The sequence below is a fragment of the Vitis vinifera genome, chromosome 12 (genome assembly GCF_030704535.1).
Source record: "Vitis vinifera cultivar Pinot Noir 40024 chromosome 12, ASM3070453v1".
NCBI classification, from domain to species: Eukaryota; Viridiplantae; Streptophyta; class Magnoliopsida; order Vitales; family Vitaceae; genus Vitis; species Vitis vinifera.
Genome location: NC_081816.1, coordinates 12395373 through 12416297, shown reverse-complemented (window position 1 = coordinate 12416297; position 20925 = coordinate 12395373). Strand labels below are relative to the sequence as shown.

Here is a 20925-nt window from a genome sequence, read left to right as displayed (position 1 = left end):
GGCAAAGAGTAAGAAATTTAATTCAAAAGGGCAATATTGAGCTAAAATTTAGCTTGGTGGTGAACATAGTTTGTTTTATAAAGCAGACACCACTATTTCAATTTTTAGCCAGGGCTTTAATATCTCTTCACAAACCTGCAGTCTAGAAAGTTAAAGAATTTGTCCCAAAGGAGCAGGTTTCGAATGAAATGTTCAAAATCAGGTTCTCAGGAATAAGGATGGGCCACTCAGTCCCAATCCACTTCATTGCATCCCTAATTGTAGAATCCCCCTACCAATCTTTTGGTGATGTACTAATTTTTGTTACCAAAGAATGAAGCAAGGGTTCAACCACCCTTAGAAGTAGAGAAAGTTAAGGGAAAAAGGTAGCTTGATGCTTAAATTCTCAAATTTGAATGGAAAATTCTCATCAATATGAGCATTTAGTGGTTCCATGCATCTATTAGTATCAGTATATTGGTAGTTGTACAGAAAGATACTAATGACTGATGCTAAATCAAAATGCATTGGTGATAAGACATGACATCGACTAGATGCCTAGTAAAACAATCTTAGAAAGAGAAACAGTTTTGAAAACAACAACTCATCAATCTGTTAGTTGGCATAGCTTCGGTCCAATAATTGAGTTATTCAATAACTCAATTCAATCATGTAACTTCCTTTTCTGAAGCAACCACCTAGTAAAAGACAAGGGTTTCAGAGCCTACATTTTAAGCATGCTTCTTCATGGTAAAAGAAGATTCTACCAAACACAGTTCAATAAAATATAGTTCTCAATTGAAAACCAAACATGATTTGTTAATTTAAGAAATGAAGGTACCAAAGAGAGGAAGCAAACTTTAGGGGCCATCCAGAATGCAGTCCTTTTACAAGATTTTATATCGTTCAATTTGAAAAGCTGCAAAAAGATACAACCAGAAATATAATATTTAGAAGTCTAGCATTTTGAAACAATAGAGAGATAACTCTAATAAAAAGAAACTAACCTTTGCAAATCCAAAATCTGCAAGTTTCACGGTTCCATTTACATCCACCAATATATTAGCACATTTGATATCCCTGGAAGATGATACAGAATAGATGAGTCTTACAACAAAAACAATTTATGTGTAAGTAAATGTACAACATTGTGGCTTCACCTGTCATTCCAAATGTCTAATTTCCTAAAGTAACCTCAATCCACTCCCAATGTCCACCCATCTCTTCTTAACAATGCAATTATTGGTCTTTGTTGCACATGACCAAATCGATAAGTCTAATTTCCCTTATGACCTACTGGTGGTACTTCTGAGTCCCATGATCACATCCCTCCATGGTTCTAGCCTTGCTAGTTATTCCATTAACCATCTCAATCACACAAGAGAGAGAGAGAGAGAGTTTGTAGCATTGTAAATTGCATTAGGATGCTTTCAATTTTTAGGTTTCAATTCTGCAATCATGACCCAAAAACTCTCCTGAAGAGACACTCACATCAAGTGAATCAAATCGATAGAGAGAAAGTTTGAATCATTATTATGCATTTTTCTTATATGTTGCTTTTAAAGAAAATTTTGACTTACATATTAAAAAAAAGGGATATTATAGCAAGATCAAGCACTGAGGCAGAATATAGAAAGTGATATATAATACAGCAAATTGCATGAAGTCAAAGGGAAATGGTGTTCTGATTACTACTCAAAAAGTGCTATTTGATAGCTTGTAATTAACTCTTTTAAACACTTTTGAGTAGTAGTTATCACCTTTTAACCCAATTAACATATTAAGGACCCTGACAATCAATTCTAATCAAATTGTGTTAATTTTTGGTGTTTTGATAGCTTTTTGATCAACAAAGCAATCCAAGATTGAGGAGAGTTCTTTGGAATCCATGGCAAAAGATGTCCGGATAGGGCGTCCGGACACACCATTGGAGAGCGGCGGAAAGTGGGCTATAGCAAGGCTTGCTCACTTTAGTCAATGTTTTCCATCCGGATACCATATCCGGATAGGATATGTTATCATCCGGCGAGAGCAGGATAGCATTGCGCGCATGTCCTCTTGGGGGAATCCGGATGGAGTTGATCCGGATAGCCTGGCGGCGTGGGACATTTCATATCTGGAAATTCTGTGCGCCGACAATTCATATCCGGAATTCCGTGCGCTGACATTTTACATCCGGATATTTCATAGTCGGATGGGGGAGGAGGACGCTTCAACTTCTCCGGATAGACATATCTGAACCTTCTGATAACGCTTACCTGCAAGAGTTCTTCTCTCAGTATACAGTGCAGCGGTGTTCTCTTGAAGCTTCCTGATATTTCCGACCGACATTTTGGGATATTTTGAGATATTTTGCTTTAGATATTTGTTGTCTAAATCCCCAAAATCTCCTTGTAACCCACCAATTATAGGATTCCTTAGTCTTTAAGTAAGTACAAAGGGTGAATAACCTCATATATATAGTTTGTAATCTTCTTTACAAAAAAAATATCTATTATGTAATCAGTGAAGGAAGAAATATAATTCACAGAGCACTTGCTTTGTTTTTCCTTCATATAATTGTTTTCTCGTTAGTTTTCTTACTAGCCAAACAAGCTCTGAGGAAGTTTCCTCAGAGAATGAGTGGCTAGACTTTTAGTTCCTTGGAGTTAAGGTTGTCGGGAAAGGTTCCAAGTGCAAGAATTAGTAGCTTTGTGGTTTCAACCATTAATGAAGAGAAAGTGTGATCCTTTAATGTTTTCTATGTTTTTAGTTAACTTAAAACACCTCCAAGTCACTTGAGCCAACACTTGGTAAGGCACGTGATCTCCGTCCATGGAGATGCACTTGTTTATCTATTGCGAGCTTTTGGGAAGTGACTTGGAGGTAGGATTTTCTAGAATTGCCAACACTTGGTAAGCTTTTGGACTCCAAGGAGATATCCATTAGTTATCTCTTGCGAGCTTGAGAAGGGAAGTCCAAGGTTAAAGATCACCTTGAATGGAAAATGCTTGGTGAGAGGTATGAGCCATTGCAAGTTGCATCAGTGAGAGGGATTTAGTGTTTGAACCCATTAAAGGGAAGCAGCTGTACCACACCGATTAGAGAATTGACTATATGTTAATTCTCTAATGCGAGGAAATGAACCAAATGACCATAGCTCTGTTTTTGCATAAGGAACCTCCCCTGTGAACCTAAACCTCCAAGGAATGTTTTTCTTCATAAGTAATTTCTATTACTTACTTTTTGGTTAGTTTAAGACCAAACCCTTTTCACTCAAACATCTTTATGTTTTCTTTTAAAGCTAACCTTGAAATGAAAAAACACCAACTCAGCTTTGAATTGGTATCAGTTGAGATTTGAAAACCCTTCCCAGTGAATGATCCTAGAGCCACTATGCTATAATAGCTTTGTCTTTGCTACCCTAGTTCATGGTGTAATAGGTTATAAATTTTGTTGATTACTACCTCGATCAAGGAGCACCAGCTGGACATGAATCAGCTGATACACCTACTGGGCATGAATCAAATGGCGCCGTTGCCGGGAAGGTGCCAACTTCATAGTGATATTATTTCAGGGTACTTGTGGTTTTCATCACAAGTTTGGTGAGTTTTATCTCGTTTTACTAACTCTTTTAGTTTTTTCTTTTACTCGTTTATATTCTAGCATAGTTTTTAATTTAGTTTTAGTTAATCAAACTCTTTTTGGTAGTTTTGTTTTTGTTTTCCTCTATTTTTGTTTTTCTTTCTTTGTTACAGTTGACACTAGTTGTGTATGCCAAAGTGGATACGAGATTGTGGAGGAAGGCTTGTTAAACTTGAAAAACCTCATAACAAGGAGTTGGAAGTAATCTTGAACATCATGGAAACTACACCTGAGGATTAGCATAGTCACCATGATCATCAGGACAATCCCAATGAATTCAGATCAATGAGGGGCCGTATGCATCCACCTCGTATGAGTGCACCATCATGTATAGTGCCCCCTACAGAGCAGCTAGTGATCAGACCCCATATTGTGCCACTTCTGCCAACTTTTCATGGAATGGAAAGTGAGAATCCCTATGCCCATATCAAGGAATTTGAAGATGTTTGTAATACATTCCGAGAGAGAGGAGCTTCCATCGACCTGATGAGGCTTAAACTATTTCCTTTTTCTTTAAAGGATAAGGCTAAGATTTGGCTTAATTCTTTAAGGCCAAGAAGTATCCATACTTGGACTGATTTACAAGCTGAATTCCTCAAGAAATTTTTTCCTACTCACAGAACAAAGAGCTTGAAAAGGCAAATTTCAAACTTTTCAACTAAAGAGAATGAGAAATTCTATGAGTGTTGGGAAAGATACATGGAAGCCATTAATGCTTGTCCTCACCATGGCTTTGATACTTGGCTATTGGTGAGTTATTTCTATGATGGGATGTCTTCCTCAATGAAGCAACTCCTCGAAACAATGTGTAGAGGGGATTTCATGAGTAAGAATCCTAAGGAAGCTATGGATTTCTTGAGCTATGTAGCTGAAGTCTCAAGGGGATGGGATGAACCGCACAGAGGAGAAGTGGGAAAGATGAAGTCTCAACCAAATGCTCTTCATGCTAAGGCTGGGATGTACACCTTGAATGAAGATGTTGATATGAAAGCAAAATTTACAGCTATGACAAGAAGAGTGGAGGAGCTAGAACTGAAAAAGATGAATGAAGTCCAAGCCATTTCCGAGACACAAGCCCATGTCATGCCATGCACCATTTGCCAGTCATGTGATCATGTGGTAGATGAGTGCCTAACCATCCCAGCTGTGAGGGAGATGTTAGGTGATCAAGCCAATGCTGTGGGGCAATTTAGGCCCAACAACAATGCACCTTATGGAAACACCTATAATTCAAGATGGAGAAACCATCCAAATTTTTCTTGGAAACCAAGGCCACCTCCATACCAACCACAAGCCCAAACCCAAGCACCTCAACAAACCTCTTCAGTGGAGCAAGCCATTGTGAACCTAAGTAAAGTCATGGGTGACTTTGTGGGTGAACAAAAGGCAATCAACTCCCAATTGCACCAAAAGATTGAAAATGTTGAGAGTTCTCAAATTAAGAGAATGGATGGGATGCAAAATGATCTATCTCAGAAGATAGATAATATTCAGTACTCCATCTCTAGGCTTACCAACCTCAACATAGTTAATGAGAAAGGAAAGTTTCCCTCTCAACCAAGCCAAAATCCAAAGGGTGTTCATGAAGTTGAAACCCAAGATGAGGAGTCTTCAAAGTTGAGGGAGGTCAAAGCTGTGATCACCTTGAGGAGTGGGAAGGAGGTTGATCGACCCTTGCCTAATGTGAGGCAAGATGAAGAACTCATGTCAAGGAGAACCTTGGTTAAAGAGAGCAATAACCAAGAAGAGAAGAGTGGGAAGAAAAATGCATCTAAATCAAGCATTGAAGAAGAGCCAAGGATAGTGATTAAAGAGGATATGATGAAGAAACATATGCCTCCTCCTTTTCCTCAAGCTTTACATGGAAGAAGGGAATCAAGAATTCATCAGAAATTCTTGAAGTTTTGAGACAAGTGAAGGTGAATATACCCTTACTTGATATGATCAAGCAAGTCCCCACATATGAAAAATTTTTAAAGGACTTGTGCACGGTCAAGAGAGGGTTAAATGTGACAAAGAAGGCATTCCTCACTGAGCAAGTAAGTGCCATCATTCAGTGTAAGTCTCCAGTTAAGTACAAAGATCCGGGATGTCCCACCATTTCAGTCAACATTGGAGAGACACATGTGGAGAAGGCTTTACTAGACTTGGGGGCAAGTGTGAATTTGCTCTCATACTCTGTGTATAAGCAACTGGGACTTGGAGAATTGAAGCCCACAGCCATCACTCTCTCCTTAGATGATAGGTCAGTCAAAATCCCAAGGAGGGTGATAGAGGATGTTCTAGTTCAAGTGGACAAATTCTACTATCCCGTGGATTTTGTGGTGCTTGATACTGATCCCACTGTTAAGGAAGCAAATTATGTGCCAATCATCCTTGGGAGACCTTTCCTAGCTACCTCCAATGCCATCATCAATTGTAGGAATGGGGTGATGCAACTCACATTTGGAAACATGACCTTGGAACTAAACATGTTCCACCTATGCAAGAGGCATCTTCACCCCGAAGAGGAGGAAGGATTGGAGGAGGTGTGCTTGATCAACACTTTGGTTGAAGATGATTGTGACAAGAATTTAGAAGAGAGCTTGAACGAAAGCCTTGGAGTGCTTGAAGAAGGGTTACTAGAACCCTCTGATGTGTTAGCCATCATGTCTCCTTGGAGGAGAAGGGAAGAGATCTCACCCTTGTTCAATAAGGAGGACTCACAAGGAGCAGCTAGGGAGGACCCTCCAAAGCTAGTTTTGAAGCCACTTCCTGTTGATTTGAAGTATGCATATTTGGAGGAAGATGAGAAATGTCCAGTGGTGGTTTCTTCAACTTTCACAAGTGATTAAGAGGATAGTCTTTTGGGAGTCCTTAGAAAATGCAAAAAAGCCATTGGATGGAAAATTTTTGATCTGAAAGGGATTAGCCCTTTGGTATGCACCCACCATATCTACATGGAGAAAGATGCAAAACCAGTGAGGCAGCCCCAGAGGAGGTTGAATCCTCACATGCAAGAGGTGGTAAGGGGTGAAGTTTTGAAGCTACTTCAAGCAGGGATCATATATCCCATTTCAGATAGCTTGTGGGTGAGCCCAACCCAAGTAGTCCCAAAGAAATCTGGAATTACTGTGATCTAGAATGAGAAAGGGGAGGAAGTCTCTACACGTCCTACCTCAGGATGGAGGGTGTGTATAGACTACAGGAGGTTGAATTCAGTGACTAGGAAGGACCATTTCCCATTGCCTTTCATGGACCAAGTCCTTGAGAGAGTCTTAGGGCATCATTTCTACTGTTTTTTGGATGGTTACTCGGGGTACTTCCAAATAGAGATTGATTTGGAAGATCAAGAAAAGACAACCTTCACTTGCCCCTTTGGTACTTTTGCCTATAGGAGGATGCCCTTTGGTCTATGTAATGCACCTACAACTTTCCAAAGATGTATGCTAAGCATCTTCAGTGATATGGTGGAGCGCATCATGGAAGTCTTCATGGATGACATCACTGTATATGGAGGTTCTTATAAAGAGTGTTTGTTGCATTTAGAAGTTGTTCTCCAAAGATGTATTGAGAAAAACCTAGTGCTAAATTGGGAGAAGTGCCATTTTATGGTACAACAAGGAATTGTCTTAGGACATATAATCTCCAAGAATGGCATTGAGGTAGATAAGGCAAAGGTGGAGCTAATTGTTAAGTTGCCACCTCCCACAAATGTTAAAGGAATTAGGTAATTCCTAGGACATGCCAGGTTCTATAGGAGGTTCATTAAGGATTTCTCAAAAATCTCAAAACCTCTTTGTGAACTCTTGGTAAAGGATGCCAAGTTTGTGTGGGATGAGAAATGTTAGAAGAGTTTTGAGGAACTGAAGCAATTCCTCACAACTGCACCAATAGTGAGAGCCCCAAATTGGAAATTACCTTTTGAGGTAATGTGTGATGCAAGTGATCGTGCTATGGGGGCTGTTTTGGGGCAAAGAGAAGATGGAAAGCCCTATGTGATTTATTATGCAAGCAAAACTTTGAATGAGGCTCAAAGGAACTACACAACTACTGAGAAGGAGTTGTTGGCAGTAGTTTTTGCCTTGGATAAGTTTCGTGCCTATTTGGTAGGGTCCTTTATAGTGGTGTTCACTGACCATTCTGCTTTGAAGTACTTGCTAACCAAGCAAGATGCCAAGGCAAGATTGATAAGATGGATCCTTTTGCTTCAAGAATTCAATCTCCAAATCCGGGATAAAAAGGGAGTAGAAAATGTGGTAGCTGACCACTTGTCAAGACTTGTGATAGCACATGACTCACATGGTCTACCTATCAATGATGACTTCCCTGAGGAGTCTCTCATGTCAATAAAGGTAGCTCCATGGTATTCTCATATTGCAAATTACTTGGTTACTGGAGAAGTTCCAAGTGAGTGGGGTGCCCAAGACAAGAAGCATTTCTTTGCTAAGATCCATGCCTATTATTAGGAGGAACCTTTTCTCTTCAAATATTGTGCGGATCAAATCATAAGGAAATGTGTTCCTGAACAAGAGCAATTAGGAATTCTATCCCATTGTCATGATAGTGCATGTGGAGGTCATTTTGCTTCCCAGAAAACAACCATGAGAGTGGTCCAATCAGGTTTTTGGTGGCCCTCTCTTTTCAAGGATGCCCACTCTATGTGCAAGGGATGTGGTCGGTGTCAAAGGCTTGGGAAGCTAACACGCCGGAATATGATGCCCTTAAACCCCATCTTGATAGTGGATGTCTTTGATGTTTGGGGGATAGACTTCATGGGACCATTTCCAATGTCATTTGGACACTCCTACATTTTGGTGGGAGTAGATTATGTCTCTAAGTGGGTAGAAGCAATCCCATGTAGGAGCAATGATCATAAGGTAGTTCTCAAATTTCTCAAGGAGAACATCTTTTCAAGATTTGGAGTGCCTAAGGCCATTATCAGTGATGGAGGAACCCACTTTTGCAACAAGCCTTTTGAGACTCTTCTAGCCAAATATGAGGTCAAGCACAAGGTAGCTACACCTTATCACCCTCAAACAAGTGGCCAAGCTGAGTTAACCAACCGGGAAATCAAGAATATACTGATGAAGGTGGTGAATGTGAATAGGAAGGATTGGTCTATTAAGCTCCTGGATTCACTATGGGCATACAGAACAACTTACAAGACTATTCTTGGTATGTCTCCTTATCACCTAGTCTATGGCAAAGCATGCCATCTCCCTGTGGAAGTTGAATATAAGGCTTGGTGGGCAATCAAGAGGTTGAACATGGACTTGATCAGAGCTGGGGAAAAGAGGTGCTTAGACCTTAATGAGATGGAGGAATTAAGAAATGATGCTTACATCAATTCCAAAGTTGCAAAACAGAGGATGAAGAAGTGGCATGATCAACTAATCTCCAACAAAGAATTGCGGAACGAACAAAGAGTCCTATTCTATGATTCAAGGCTCCATATCTTTCCCGGAAAGCTCAAGTCAAGGTGGATAGGTCCTTTCATTATTCACCAAGTACATCTCAATGGAGTGGTGGAATTACTAAATTCCAATGGCATAGACACCTTCAGAGTCAATGGTCATCGCCTCAAGCCATTCATTGAGCCGTTCAAGCCAGAAAATGAGGAAATCAACCTCCTTGAACCACAGAAATCCTGAACAGAGAAGGGTTAGATGGACTTGGTTTCACTAAAGTCTATAATTTTGTTAAATATGTTAATTTTTAAGTTTTGTAAATTATTTGATTGTAATTTTAGTCTTGAAATTTTGTAAATTGTAAACTAGCTTAATCTTTTTGAATGATTAAAATCAGGAGCAGATTCTTGCCACTCAGGCCCAGCACACTGCCATCCTGAGGCAGATTCAGCATCAATTGGCAGTACATCAACTCCTGAGCATGCCATTGCCTCCTCATCCGGAGCCTCCTACAGGAGAGACAGCAGAGCCATCATTTCCACAGCATCACTCCATGTCACTCAGGAGGTACCACTTCCTCCCTATTTTTCAATCGCTTTTGTCACATTGGGGACAATGTTCAGCTTGGTTGGGGGAAGATAGAGTTGAGGAAGGAAGTTTTTTTGTTAATAATGCTAAGTTATTATGGTAATTTAGTTGTTTTTTTCTTAATTTTAAATTTTTTAAAAAGTTTTTATTCTACTCTCCATGGTTATTAACGAAAAATTTTCAAAATGGAAAGAGAGAAATTGAATTTTTGTCTTTTTACTTGACTTAGATTTTGTATTATGCTTACTAAAGTTGATGAATTGTTGAAACTTCTATTGAATTCAACCTTAGTTCTTCCACTTTAAGTTATTCACACACTGTGCACAATAGGTTCCGAGTATAAGATGAAAAACTATTTCCCTCTTGACTTAGGAAAATTTTAGACTTGGTACCTTTGACCTCATTTAATAGTGTTGGGACACCTTATAAAAGGCCAATGAGCCTTTGGAAAAAAAAAGAAAGAAAAATGTTTGCTTGCCTTGAAACCCGAGCAAGGTCTGAGGGGTATATGGTGAAAATCTTTAAAACCTGGTGCCCTAAGCCTTCATTGGTTGGGAGTCACCGACCTCAATGCTCGTTATAAGGGTGGATAGGTGGAGTTTAACATACTGTAGGTGCTTGGGTATTAAAAATTCATTCTCAAAAGTCCGGGGTAAAATCCGAGGAGTTAGTGGTTGAAAGATCCTTAAAACTTGATGCCCTAAACCTTAATTGGTTGGGAGTCATCGATGGACCCCCGTTACATGGACAATTTAGAAAAGAATACCTTTAAGCCTTGTACTCCTACAATGAAAAAAAAAATTGTGAAAAAAGAGGTGCGTTCTTAGCCTATTGGAGGTTGACTAGTTTGCTAAGCTTTGAAAAAAGAACTAGGTTGGGGGGAGAGATTAGTTCAACATACTATATTCGGAAGCTAATAAATAACACTTAGATTTTTGTGGAAGAGTAAGGTTTGACCATTTGGGAGTGGAAACTCTTTTAAAGCTTAAATTTGCATAATGCCTTCTCTTTAAGAATAGTGATTAGACAAATTATTTGATAACTCTTGTTGAAGTTTGAGTTTTATTTCTTTATTTTTCCATGTGAGAGTTAGATCATCATGCCACTTGAAAATTGTTTTTTGATCAAGCATGATGTTGTAAATTATAGTACTGTTTATTTTTATTTTTCTCTTCTTCATTGCTAAGGGACTAGCAATATGTAGGTTGTGGGGAGTGATTACTACTCAAAAAGTGCTATTTGATAGCTTGTAATTAACTCTTTTAAACACTTTTGAGTAGTAGTTATCACCTTTTAACCCAATTAACATATTAAGGACCCTGGCAATCAATTCTAATCAAATTGTGTTAAGTTTTGGTGTTTTGATAGCTTTTTGATCACCAAAACAATCCAAGATTGAGGAAAGTTCTTTGGAATCCATGGCAAAAGATGTCCGGACAGGGCGTTCGGACACACCATTGGAGAGCGGTGGAAAGTGGGCTATAGCAAGGCTTGCTCACTTTAGTCAATGTTTTCCATCCGGATACCATATCCGGATAGGATATGTTATCATCCGGCGAGAGCAGGATAGCATGGCGCGCATGTCCTCTTGGGGGAATCCGGATGGAGTTGATCCGGATAGCCTGGCGGCGTGGGACATTTCATATCTGGAAATTCCGTGCGCCGACAATTCATATCCGGAATTCCGTGCGTTGACATTTTACATCCGGATATTTCATAGTCGGATGGGGGAGGAGGACGCTTCAACTTCTCCGGATAGACATATCCGAACCTTCTGATAACGCTTACCTGCAAGAGTTCTTCTCTCAGTATACAGTGCAACGGTGTTCTCCTGAAGCTTCCTGATATTTCCGACCGACATTTTGGGATATTTTGAGATATTTTGCTTTAGATATTGGTTGTCTAAATCCCCAAAATCTCCTTGTAACCCACCAATTATAGGATTCCTTAGTCTTTAAGTAAGTACAAAGGGTGAATAACCTCATATATATAGTTTGTAATCTTCTTTACAAAAAAAATATCTATTATGTAATCAGCGAAGAAAGAAATATAATTCACAGAGCACTTGCTCTGTTTTTCCTTCATATAATTGTTTTCTCATTAGTTTTCTTACTAGCCAAACAAGCTCTGAGGAAGTTTCCTCAGAGAATGAGTGGCTAGACTTTTAGTTCCTTGGAGTTAAGGTTGCCGGGAAAGGTTCCAAGTGCAAGAATTTGTAGCTTTGTGGTTTCAGCCATTAATGAAGAGAAAGTGTGATCCTTTAATGTTTTCTATGTTTTTAGTTAACTTAAAACACCTCCAAGTCACTTGAGCCAACACTTGGTAAGGCACGTGATCTCCGTCCATGGAGATGCACTTGTTTATCTATTGCGAGCTTTTGGGAAGTGACTTGGAGGTAGGATTTTCTAGAATTGCCAACACTTGGTAAGCTTTTGGACTCCAAGGAGATATCCATTAGTTATCTCTTGCGAGCTTGAGAAGAGAAGTCCAAGGTTAAAGATCACCTTGGATGGCAAATGCTTGGTGAGAGGTATGAGCCATTGCAAGTTGAATCAGTAAGGGGGATTTAGTGTTTGAACCCATTAAAGGGAAGCAGCTGTACCACACCGGTTAGAGAATTGACTATATGTTAATTCTCTAATGCGAGGAAATGAACCAAATGACCAGAGCTCTGTTTTTGCATAGGGAACCTCCCCTGTGAACCTAAACCTCCAAGGAATGTTTTTTTTCATAAGTAATTTCTATTACTTACTTTTTGGTTAGTTTAAGACCAAACCCTTTTCACTCAAACATCTTTATGTTTTCTTTTAAAGCTAACCTTGAAATGAAAAAGCACCAACTCAGCTTTGAATTGGTATCAGTTGAGATTTGAAAACCCTTCTCAGTGAATGATCCTAGAGCCACTATGCTATAGTAGCTTTGTCTTTGCTACCCTAGTTCATGGTGTAATAGGTTATAAATTTTGTTGATTACTACCTCGATCAAGGAGCACCAGCTGGACATGAATCAGCTGATACACCGACTGGGCATGAATCATGTTCCTTACAGTTGATGCAGATATGAGGTTGTTATTTGATAACTGGACCACACCTCATACTATAATTGACGTTGAGTTTTATGAAAGGATTAAACTATTAAGATACACAATAATCTCAAAACATACAAAGTGAACCCCACATGTGAAGACACAATGTAAGGTACACGGAAAATTGGGAATATCTATATCTATACCAAGGCTTTGGGCAGGCTCATCTTAGTTATCAGATAATGACCATCTTTAAAATCCATGCTCTAACTCTTTGTTTTTGGTTTTTTCATTTTTCTCTTTCTGGAAGAGGGCAGGTGGGAGTGTTGAACTTTTTACTTTAAGTTCATGTTGAGCCATTCCGGTTATTACTGTCACTTTACTAAGCAGCCTGTAATCACAGAATTCAATAAGCAGGCTAACCAATGTAATCCACACAATATTGAGGGTTTCAAGAAGATAAAGATAAAAAAAAAAAAAGTAAATAAAAAATGAAGAACTTTCTGAACAAAGTGAACCAATTTTCCCTGAGTAGGTAGGCTGGTATGTAGGTGTTGTTGTAATGACCATGATTACCCAAAACAGAAACTAGATATAAATCAAACATAGAAAAACATGTCTTCCTTTTGCAGATTGGGAACAAACCCGAGTCCATTTTGTGTGTGTTGAATGAGGTATGGATCTTCTAAGGTGATAGAGGGGAAACCACCATTTCTGTATCTCTCTGGTAATGGGAAGTGGGAAAGAATGTGTTCTGTCTATTAAAAAAATTATTCATCAACAGACACCAACCCTTATGAATCCCTTATATATATGAATTCCTTATATCCTCTATGCCTTAGGGACCATTCCCTTTGAATATTGGGTCATATGTGTCTTAGGCCCATCATATGAGACACATATGGTATTAGGCTTTACACATGAGGTGGCCCATACTTTAGAACAAACAGAAAAATGAAATATGTATATGCGAATAGCTTAATCATAAACTATGCTCCATATGTGAGTCCATAGTTATTTTAAAAATCTCCCTCTTGGACCACATATATTACAGAACAATGTTCATGATAGTACTTTCTTGAGCTCATATTTTCTATTCTATCTAAATATCCTTAAACAAACTGGTCTACTAATTATGCTAACACAGGATCAAAGAGGCCTTCATTAATCATAATTATAACTAACCCATCAATGATCAAAACATTAACAAAATTAGCAACATGGATCAAGTATGGATGTGTAGCATGGAAATTACATAGAATGTGATCTTTAATATGTCTATTTCCAATTGGTCCTACTTTATGACTAAAAATAGTCAAATTCCACTTTCAACACTTGATGCTAAACTGCTTCTGAAAGTCATAATTTCAATTTAGAGTATTCAAACACTATACTTTAAAACCAAGGTCTGTACAGATAACATAAACATAATAACACGTCAAGAAAACAAACACAAAATCTAAATACAAACTCCCACTATACTAGCACATCATTAATATGTACAACACCCATATGTGTGACATGCTCATGATATACTCTGGGTGACAAACCCTTAGTGAGCGGATCCGCAATCATGGAGTTTGTGCTTATGTGTTCAATTGATACTTGAAGGCTCTGAACTCTTTCTTTCACAAACAAGAACTTGATGTCAATGTGTTTGGACTTTGACGAACTTTGGTTGTTCTTAGAATACAGTTTTACGACCTTATTATCACAATTGATTCTCAATGGTTTCTCAATCCCATCAACAATTTGCAATTCTGTGATAAAATTTCACAACCATATCCCATGGTTTGATGCCTCATAGCAAACTATGAATTCTGCCTCCATGGTGAAAGAAGCAATAAATGTTTGTTTAACACTTTTCCATGAAACTGCTCCTCCAGAAAATGCAATCTGAAGTGGATCTCTTGCTATCAAGACATCCCGCAAAATTGGAGTCCGAATATCCCATGATCTCTAAATGACTGGATCTTCGATATGTGAGCATATAATCTTTAATTCTTTGTAAATACCGCATAACCCGTTTTGCCTTTTTCTAGTGATCCATACCTGGGTTACTCAAATATCTGCCTAACATTCCAACAATGTACGCAATATCCGGACGCGTACAAACTTGTGCATACATGAGACTTCCTATTGCCAAGGCATAGGAAAACATCTCCATGTCCTTCTTCTCAAGTTCATTTTTCGGACATTGGTGAAAACTAAATTTATCGCCTTTTGCCACAAGCGTGTCTCCTAGTGCATAATTGCTCATGCCAAACCTACTTAACACCTTATCGATGTAAGACTTTTGTGATAGCCCAAGTATACTTCTTGAACGGTCCCTATAGATCTGTATGCCCAACACAAAAGATGCATTACCAAGATCCTTCATGCCAAATTTACTGGATAGAAATTGTTTGGTTTCATGCAAAAGTTCCACATCACTACTTGCAAGTAGAATATCATCTACATATAGCACCAAGATAATGAATTTGATCCCACTGAACTTGAGATATATGCATTGATCAACAGTGTTCTCCTTAAAACCAAATGAAGTAATCACTTGATCAAACTTTCGGTACCATTGTCGGGATGCCTACTTTAAACCATATATGGACCTTTTTAATTTACATACAAGTTGCTTTGAATAATTAGACTCAAATTTCTCCGGTTTCACCATGTATGTTGTCTCATCAATGTTATCATTAAGAAAGGTAGTTTTAATGTCCACTTAGTGCAACTCTAAATCATAATGAGCCACAAGTGCCATGATGATTCTAAAGGAGTCCTTTGACGAAACCGATGAAAAGGTCTCCTTATAATCAATGCCTTCCTTTTGAGTGAAACCTTTTATGACTAGGTGTGCCTTATACCTAACAATGTTGCCTTTTGAATCCTGCTTGGTCTTAAAAATCCATTTACAACCAATCAGTTTTACACCTTTAGGCAACTCTACTAGGTCCCAAACACCATTGTCTTTCATTGATTTCATCTCATCCTTTATGACTTCTATCCATTTTTCAGAGTCAGAACTTTGTTTGACTTGACTAACTGAAATTGGATAGTTTTCCAGACCCATGTCAAACTCATGTTCCTAGAGATATATAACATAATCATCTGAAATTGTACTTTTCATTTCTCTAGTGGATCTCCTCAGTGGAACTTGTACTTGAGGTTTTTGAGGTTATTGAGTTACCTCTTCATGAACTTGAACTTGTTTCATAACTTAAGTAGAAGGAATCTCAGGTGTGTCAACAATCTCTATTATTGGTTGTACATTCTAGATAGTGTCACCAAACATAATATGACCATGTCTAGTTGTAATAATAGGAATACTAACAGATTCCTCTTCAAAGACCACCTTTCTTAATGACTCTCTCCCACTTAACTCAACATCCTCAATAAACTTAGCATTGCCCATTTCAAAGAAGGATCTAGTTGAGGGTCTCGACATTTCAGAATACCCTACAAAGTAGCAGCTCACAGTTCTAAAGTCCAATTTCTTTTCATTTGGCTTGTAAGGCCTAGCCTCAACTAGACAACCCTAGACATGAAAATGCCTAATACTAGGTTTCTTGCTAGTCCATAACTCATATGGAGTTTTGGCTACTGCTTTTCTTAGGATTCTATTCAAAATGTAAACTGCAGTTTTGACAGCTTCACCCCAAAGTGATTCTGATAAGGTGGAATGACTGATCATACTTCTTACCATATCCTTAAGAGTACAATTTTGCCTCTCTACTACACCATTTTGGCTTGGAGTCCCCGACATGGTGTACTAAGGAACGATACCACACTCCATCAAATATTTGGAAAATGGCTCTGGACGTTGTTCACCGGATCCATCATATCTACCATAATATTCACCTCCACGGTCAAATCTAACGACCTTTATTTTCTTGCTTAGTTGATTCTCAACTTCAGCTTTAAAATTCTTGAACACATCCAATGACTGAGACTTCTCATGAATCAAATAAAGATAGCCATAGCGTGAGTAATTGTTAATGAAAGTGATAAAATATTGTTGTCCATTCCAAAAGAAGTAGGAAATGGACCACAAATGCCCGTATGTATCAATTCCAAGACGTCACCGCATCTATTGGCATCCTTTTTCTCCACATTTGTTTGTTTACCCTTAATACACTCTATATAGACTTGAAAGTCTGAGAAATCATGTGAATTAAGAATTCCTTCTGATGCAAGCCTTTGAATATGTTGATTTGAAATATGACCTAAATGTCTATGCCATAACATTGATGAATTCTCTTTTGTTAATTTTTGCTTAATGCCATAATTACTTGAATGCAAGGTTTCATTACTATTAGAGGCCTTTATGTTCTATTTGTATAATTTGTCTGTTAGACTACTGGTACCAATAACATTTGAATTTAGATAAAGACTAACCATTCCATTTATAAATGAACAATAATATCCACATTTGTCTAGACATGAAACAAAAATTAAATTCCGTCTAAACAACAGTACTACAAAAGTCTCGTCCAAATCCAAAGTACATCCAGATTCTAACTATAATCTAAAAAGACCAATAGCCTTCACTGCAGCCTTGTTTCCATTTCCCACATAGATGTATCTTTCACCATCAGTTGGCACTCGGCTCCTTAGGCAACCCTACATTGTGACACTTATGTGAGTAGTTGCACCCGTATCTATCCACCAAGTGTCAATAGGCACTATAGCTAAATTAATTTCTGAACAAACAAGGTTGAGAAGTGTACCTTTCTTTTCACGCCAAACGACGTATTTGGTACATGTCTTCTTCATATGACCAGCCTTCTTGAAAAAGAAATAAGTGATCTTCTTTTCTTGTTTCTTCTGTACCTTTTGCTTAGATGTCCTAGAAAATGCAGTTTGTTTTCCTTTATTGTCCTTCTTTCTTTTCTTGCTGGTACCAAATCCCTGAGATGTGGAAGCCAAGTGAGCATTTTCTATATTTTCTCATTTCAATCTCTCCTCCTCTTGTACACACTAAGCAATAAGCTCATTCAGAGTCCATTTTTCCTTTTGTGTGTTGTTACTAATCTTGAATGAACTAAATTGTGTAGGCAGAGAGATCAAGACCAAGTGCATGAGTATATCTTCTGATAACTCTAACTTTAGTGCCTTAAGTCTAGTTACAAGATTAGACATTTCCATTATGTACTCCCTTATATTCTCAATCCATTTGTACCGCATGGAGACAAGCTTACTAAGAATAGTACTTGTCTTAACCTTTTCATTTGCAGCAAATCGGTCAGGTCTCTTTAGGTATTGCACCCCTTATAGCTTCTGGAATTGAGTGTTTCATTATCATTAGACTCATGCGATTGGATCACTCCCATTTTTCCATAGCAGTCCTTTGCTTAGCAGTGCTAGCACTAGTAAGGTTTGGAGGGCGATCTTCTCTTAATGCATAGTCCAAATCCATGTACCCAAGCATAATTATAATGTGCTCCTTCCATTTCTTAAAGTTTGTGCCATTAAGCACAAGAATGTTATTAACATTAGCAAATATAGAAGATGTTGAATTCATAACAATAAAGCTCACAATCAGTCACCAAAATATCATACTTATATGAATAAATAAAAATTTAACATATATATATATATATATGCATGTGGGCCTATTACAAGATACCTAGCACAAACATTAATATTCAATCTTTGGACAAAAATATCAACTTGTAATTGGTACTCTTTTACAAAATTAATTCATAAATATTGACAATAAAACCAAAGCAATATGTCTGTCTTTGGACTGACATATAGCAAGTAAGGTAAACTTTATATGTCACATATTTATGACTACTTTATTTATTATTATATTAAAATAATCTTCCTTTGGGCCAATTATTTTATACAATAATAACATGTTTACATATTTCAAAATAAATAAATTATATAATATAAGTTACTTTGGCAACAAATATACAAAACTCATTTATTTTAAAAAATATTAAACATAGATGTAACAAGAAATGGTAAATTCCTATTGCATAATATCTCAGCCATGAACCCCCTTAAAAGCAAAGCAATTACGTCAATTCTTACGAATCACCAACACTTTTCATGGAATGCAATGGTATAAGAATCCAAACAAAAGCCCCACCAATTCTCAATTCAATTAGAGCTTTGAAAACAACAATTCACTAAAGAAATCTTCACCCAATCCTCACACTCATGCACATATGCAAACTTGCACCATCTTCACGACGGTGCATACTACCTATCATAAAAACAAATCTAATAGTGGTGCATGCTGGTGGGCTTTATAACAAAGCCAACAAACAACCACCTTTGCCACACCTTTCTCATCCTCAAACAATTTATATCTATCTTTATTCAATTATTTTACTAACAATTTCACTCGTTTTCTCTTATACTATATCCTAATAAACCATAACACAGTCTAGAACTCATTTCATAAATAAACTATTTTTAGGGACTTATTCAAGGACCCATCTTCCAAAAACTCATATTAAGAACTAAGTGGGCAAACAATGCCAAACGACGTTGGCAGCAACACTAGCATCGCAATGACGCCAACAGAGGTGCCCATAGCTAAGCAGCACCGACATCGGGGCCAAAACGGTCTTCTGTAACCGCCAAACGACACCAAAATGACGTCATCTTCTTCGAACACCAAGAATGGCATCGCAGGCTTCTCTGGTCGGTGAAACCACTGACAGAATGGCGTTGCTAGCAGGGAATAGTGAGAAATCCACCAGATGTTTGATCAGAAGTCAGAGGCATCGGCGGTGTAGGCTTCTCCCATTGACAAAACGATCCTTAAACGACGCCTTGACGACGTCGCTGGATGGAGAACGACGCCAAAATGACGTCTGAGCGACGTCTGTAGCCCTCTTCCAGTTGACGTCACAGGGAACACCTACAATGTCATTGCTATCATGTGCAGCGGTACCAAAACAATGCCACAGAGTCTTTTCCTAAGCACCAAAAATGGTGCCATCATCTCTCTTCTAAGCAGCGTTGCTGGGAATGCCTGTAACGACTCTAGAACGATGCCTTTTCTTTTCGATCCCCAAACGGGCATCTAAATAGTGCAGTGTCACTAGCGTCACAATGTCGCCTAGGATTGGAGTCGCTTAGGCTCTGATACCAATTGTTGTAATCAACATGATTACCCAACGCAGAAACTAGATATAAATCAAACATAGAAAAACATGTCTTCCTTTTGCAGATTAGGAACAAACATGAGTCCATTTTGTGTGTGTTGAATGAGGTATGGATCTTCTAAGGTGATAGAAGGGAAACCACCTTTTCTGTATCTCTTTGGCGATGGGAAGCGGGAGAGTTTTTTCTATTCAAAAAATTATTCATCAACAGACACCAACCCTTATAAATCCCTTATATATATGAATTCCTTATATCCTCTATGCCTTAGGGACCATTCCCTTTGAATATTGGGCCATATGTGTCTTAGGCCCATCATCTGAGACACATAGGGTATTGGGCTCTACACATGAGGTGACCCATACTTTAGAACAAATAGAAAAATGAAATATGTATATGTGAATAGCTTAATCATAAACTATGCTCCATATGTGAGTCCATAGTTATTTTAACAGGTGTACCATTTAGTTTATGCATATGCAAATCTCCTGGTAGCAAAGGTAGGAGAGTTGAAATAATCAACTCTTTTTTCTTCCTTTATTTTATTTATTTATTTATATAGGAGAGAATTGAACTAATCAGCACATGTTTCAAGCAGTAATGGCATGTGGATAATGCAAGGTATAAACAAATAAAGCACAAGCATATAACCAAAAAATTTAGAAGTAAGATCATGTGAATCACCTGTGAACTACATTATGCTCATGTAGATATTTCAAACCTTTCACAATCTACCTTGTGTATTTAGAGGCTTGGAAGTCTGACAGTTTATGCTTTTGCTAGAGATTTCAAAGTGAACCTTCTGTTGCAAGCTCAAGAAAGATACAAAGTTTGGTTTTGTCCTGGAATGGCAAGACATTTTGTGAGTGAGCAAGAAAAAAAAAATCACATGAACTCCAATCCTCTTGATGCAGTACCAGAACCAGATCATAAAGGAACAGACAATAACAAAAACATGAAAAATACTAATTCACCCCAAAGAACAGAAAAATCTAACTACTAAGTATTTAGACTGTCGATTAGACAACCTGTCAGGGAAATAAAAGATGTGTATGATGCATGAATGTTTAGAAACATGCATTCAGAAGCTTTAAAAGCAGACCCACAAGGTAAGAACATAGCTTGAAACAACAATAAGGCCAAATACCATGATAAAATAGCTGATACAATAAGTAAATGAGAGATTTAAAAAAAGGTTAT

At 38.0% G+C, this 20925-nt stretch overlaps 1 long non-coding RNA gene across 1 annotated transcript; it reads right to left on the bottom strand.

Moving 5' to 3' along the window:
• Positions 1–825: 825 nt before the first annotated feature.
• On the bottom strand, positions 826–20561 carry LOC132254813 (uncharacterized). Its single transcript, XR_009467193.1, has 3 exons — positions 20410–20561; positions 987–1059; positions 826–898 (listed from the first exon to the last, which is right to left on the bottom strand). It is a non-coding gene; the product is annotated as an uncharacterized LOC132254813 (long non-coding RNA).
• Between the last annotated feature and the right edge of the window lie 364 nt (positions 20562–20925).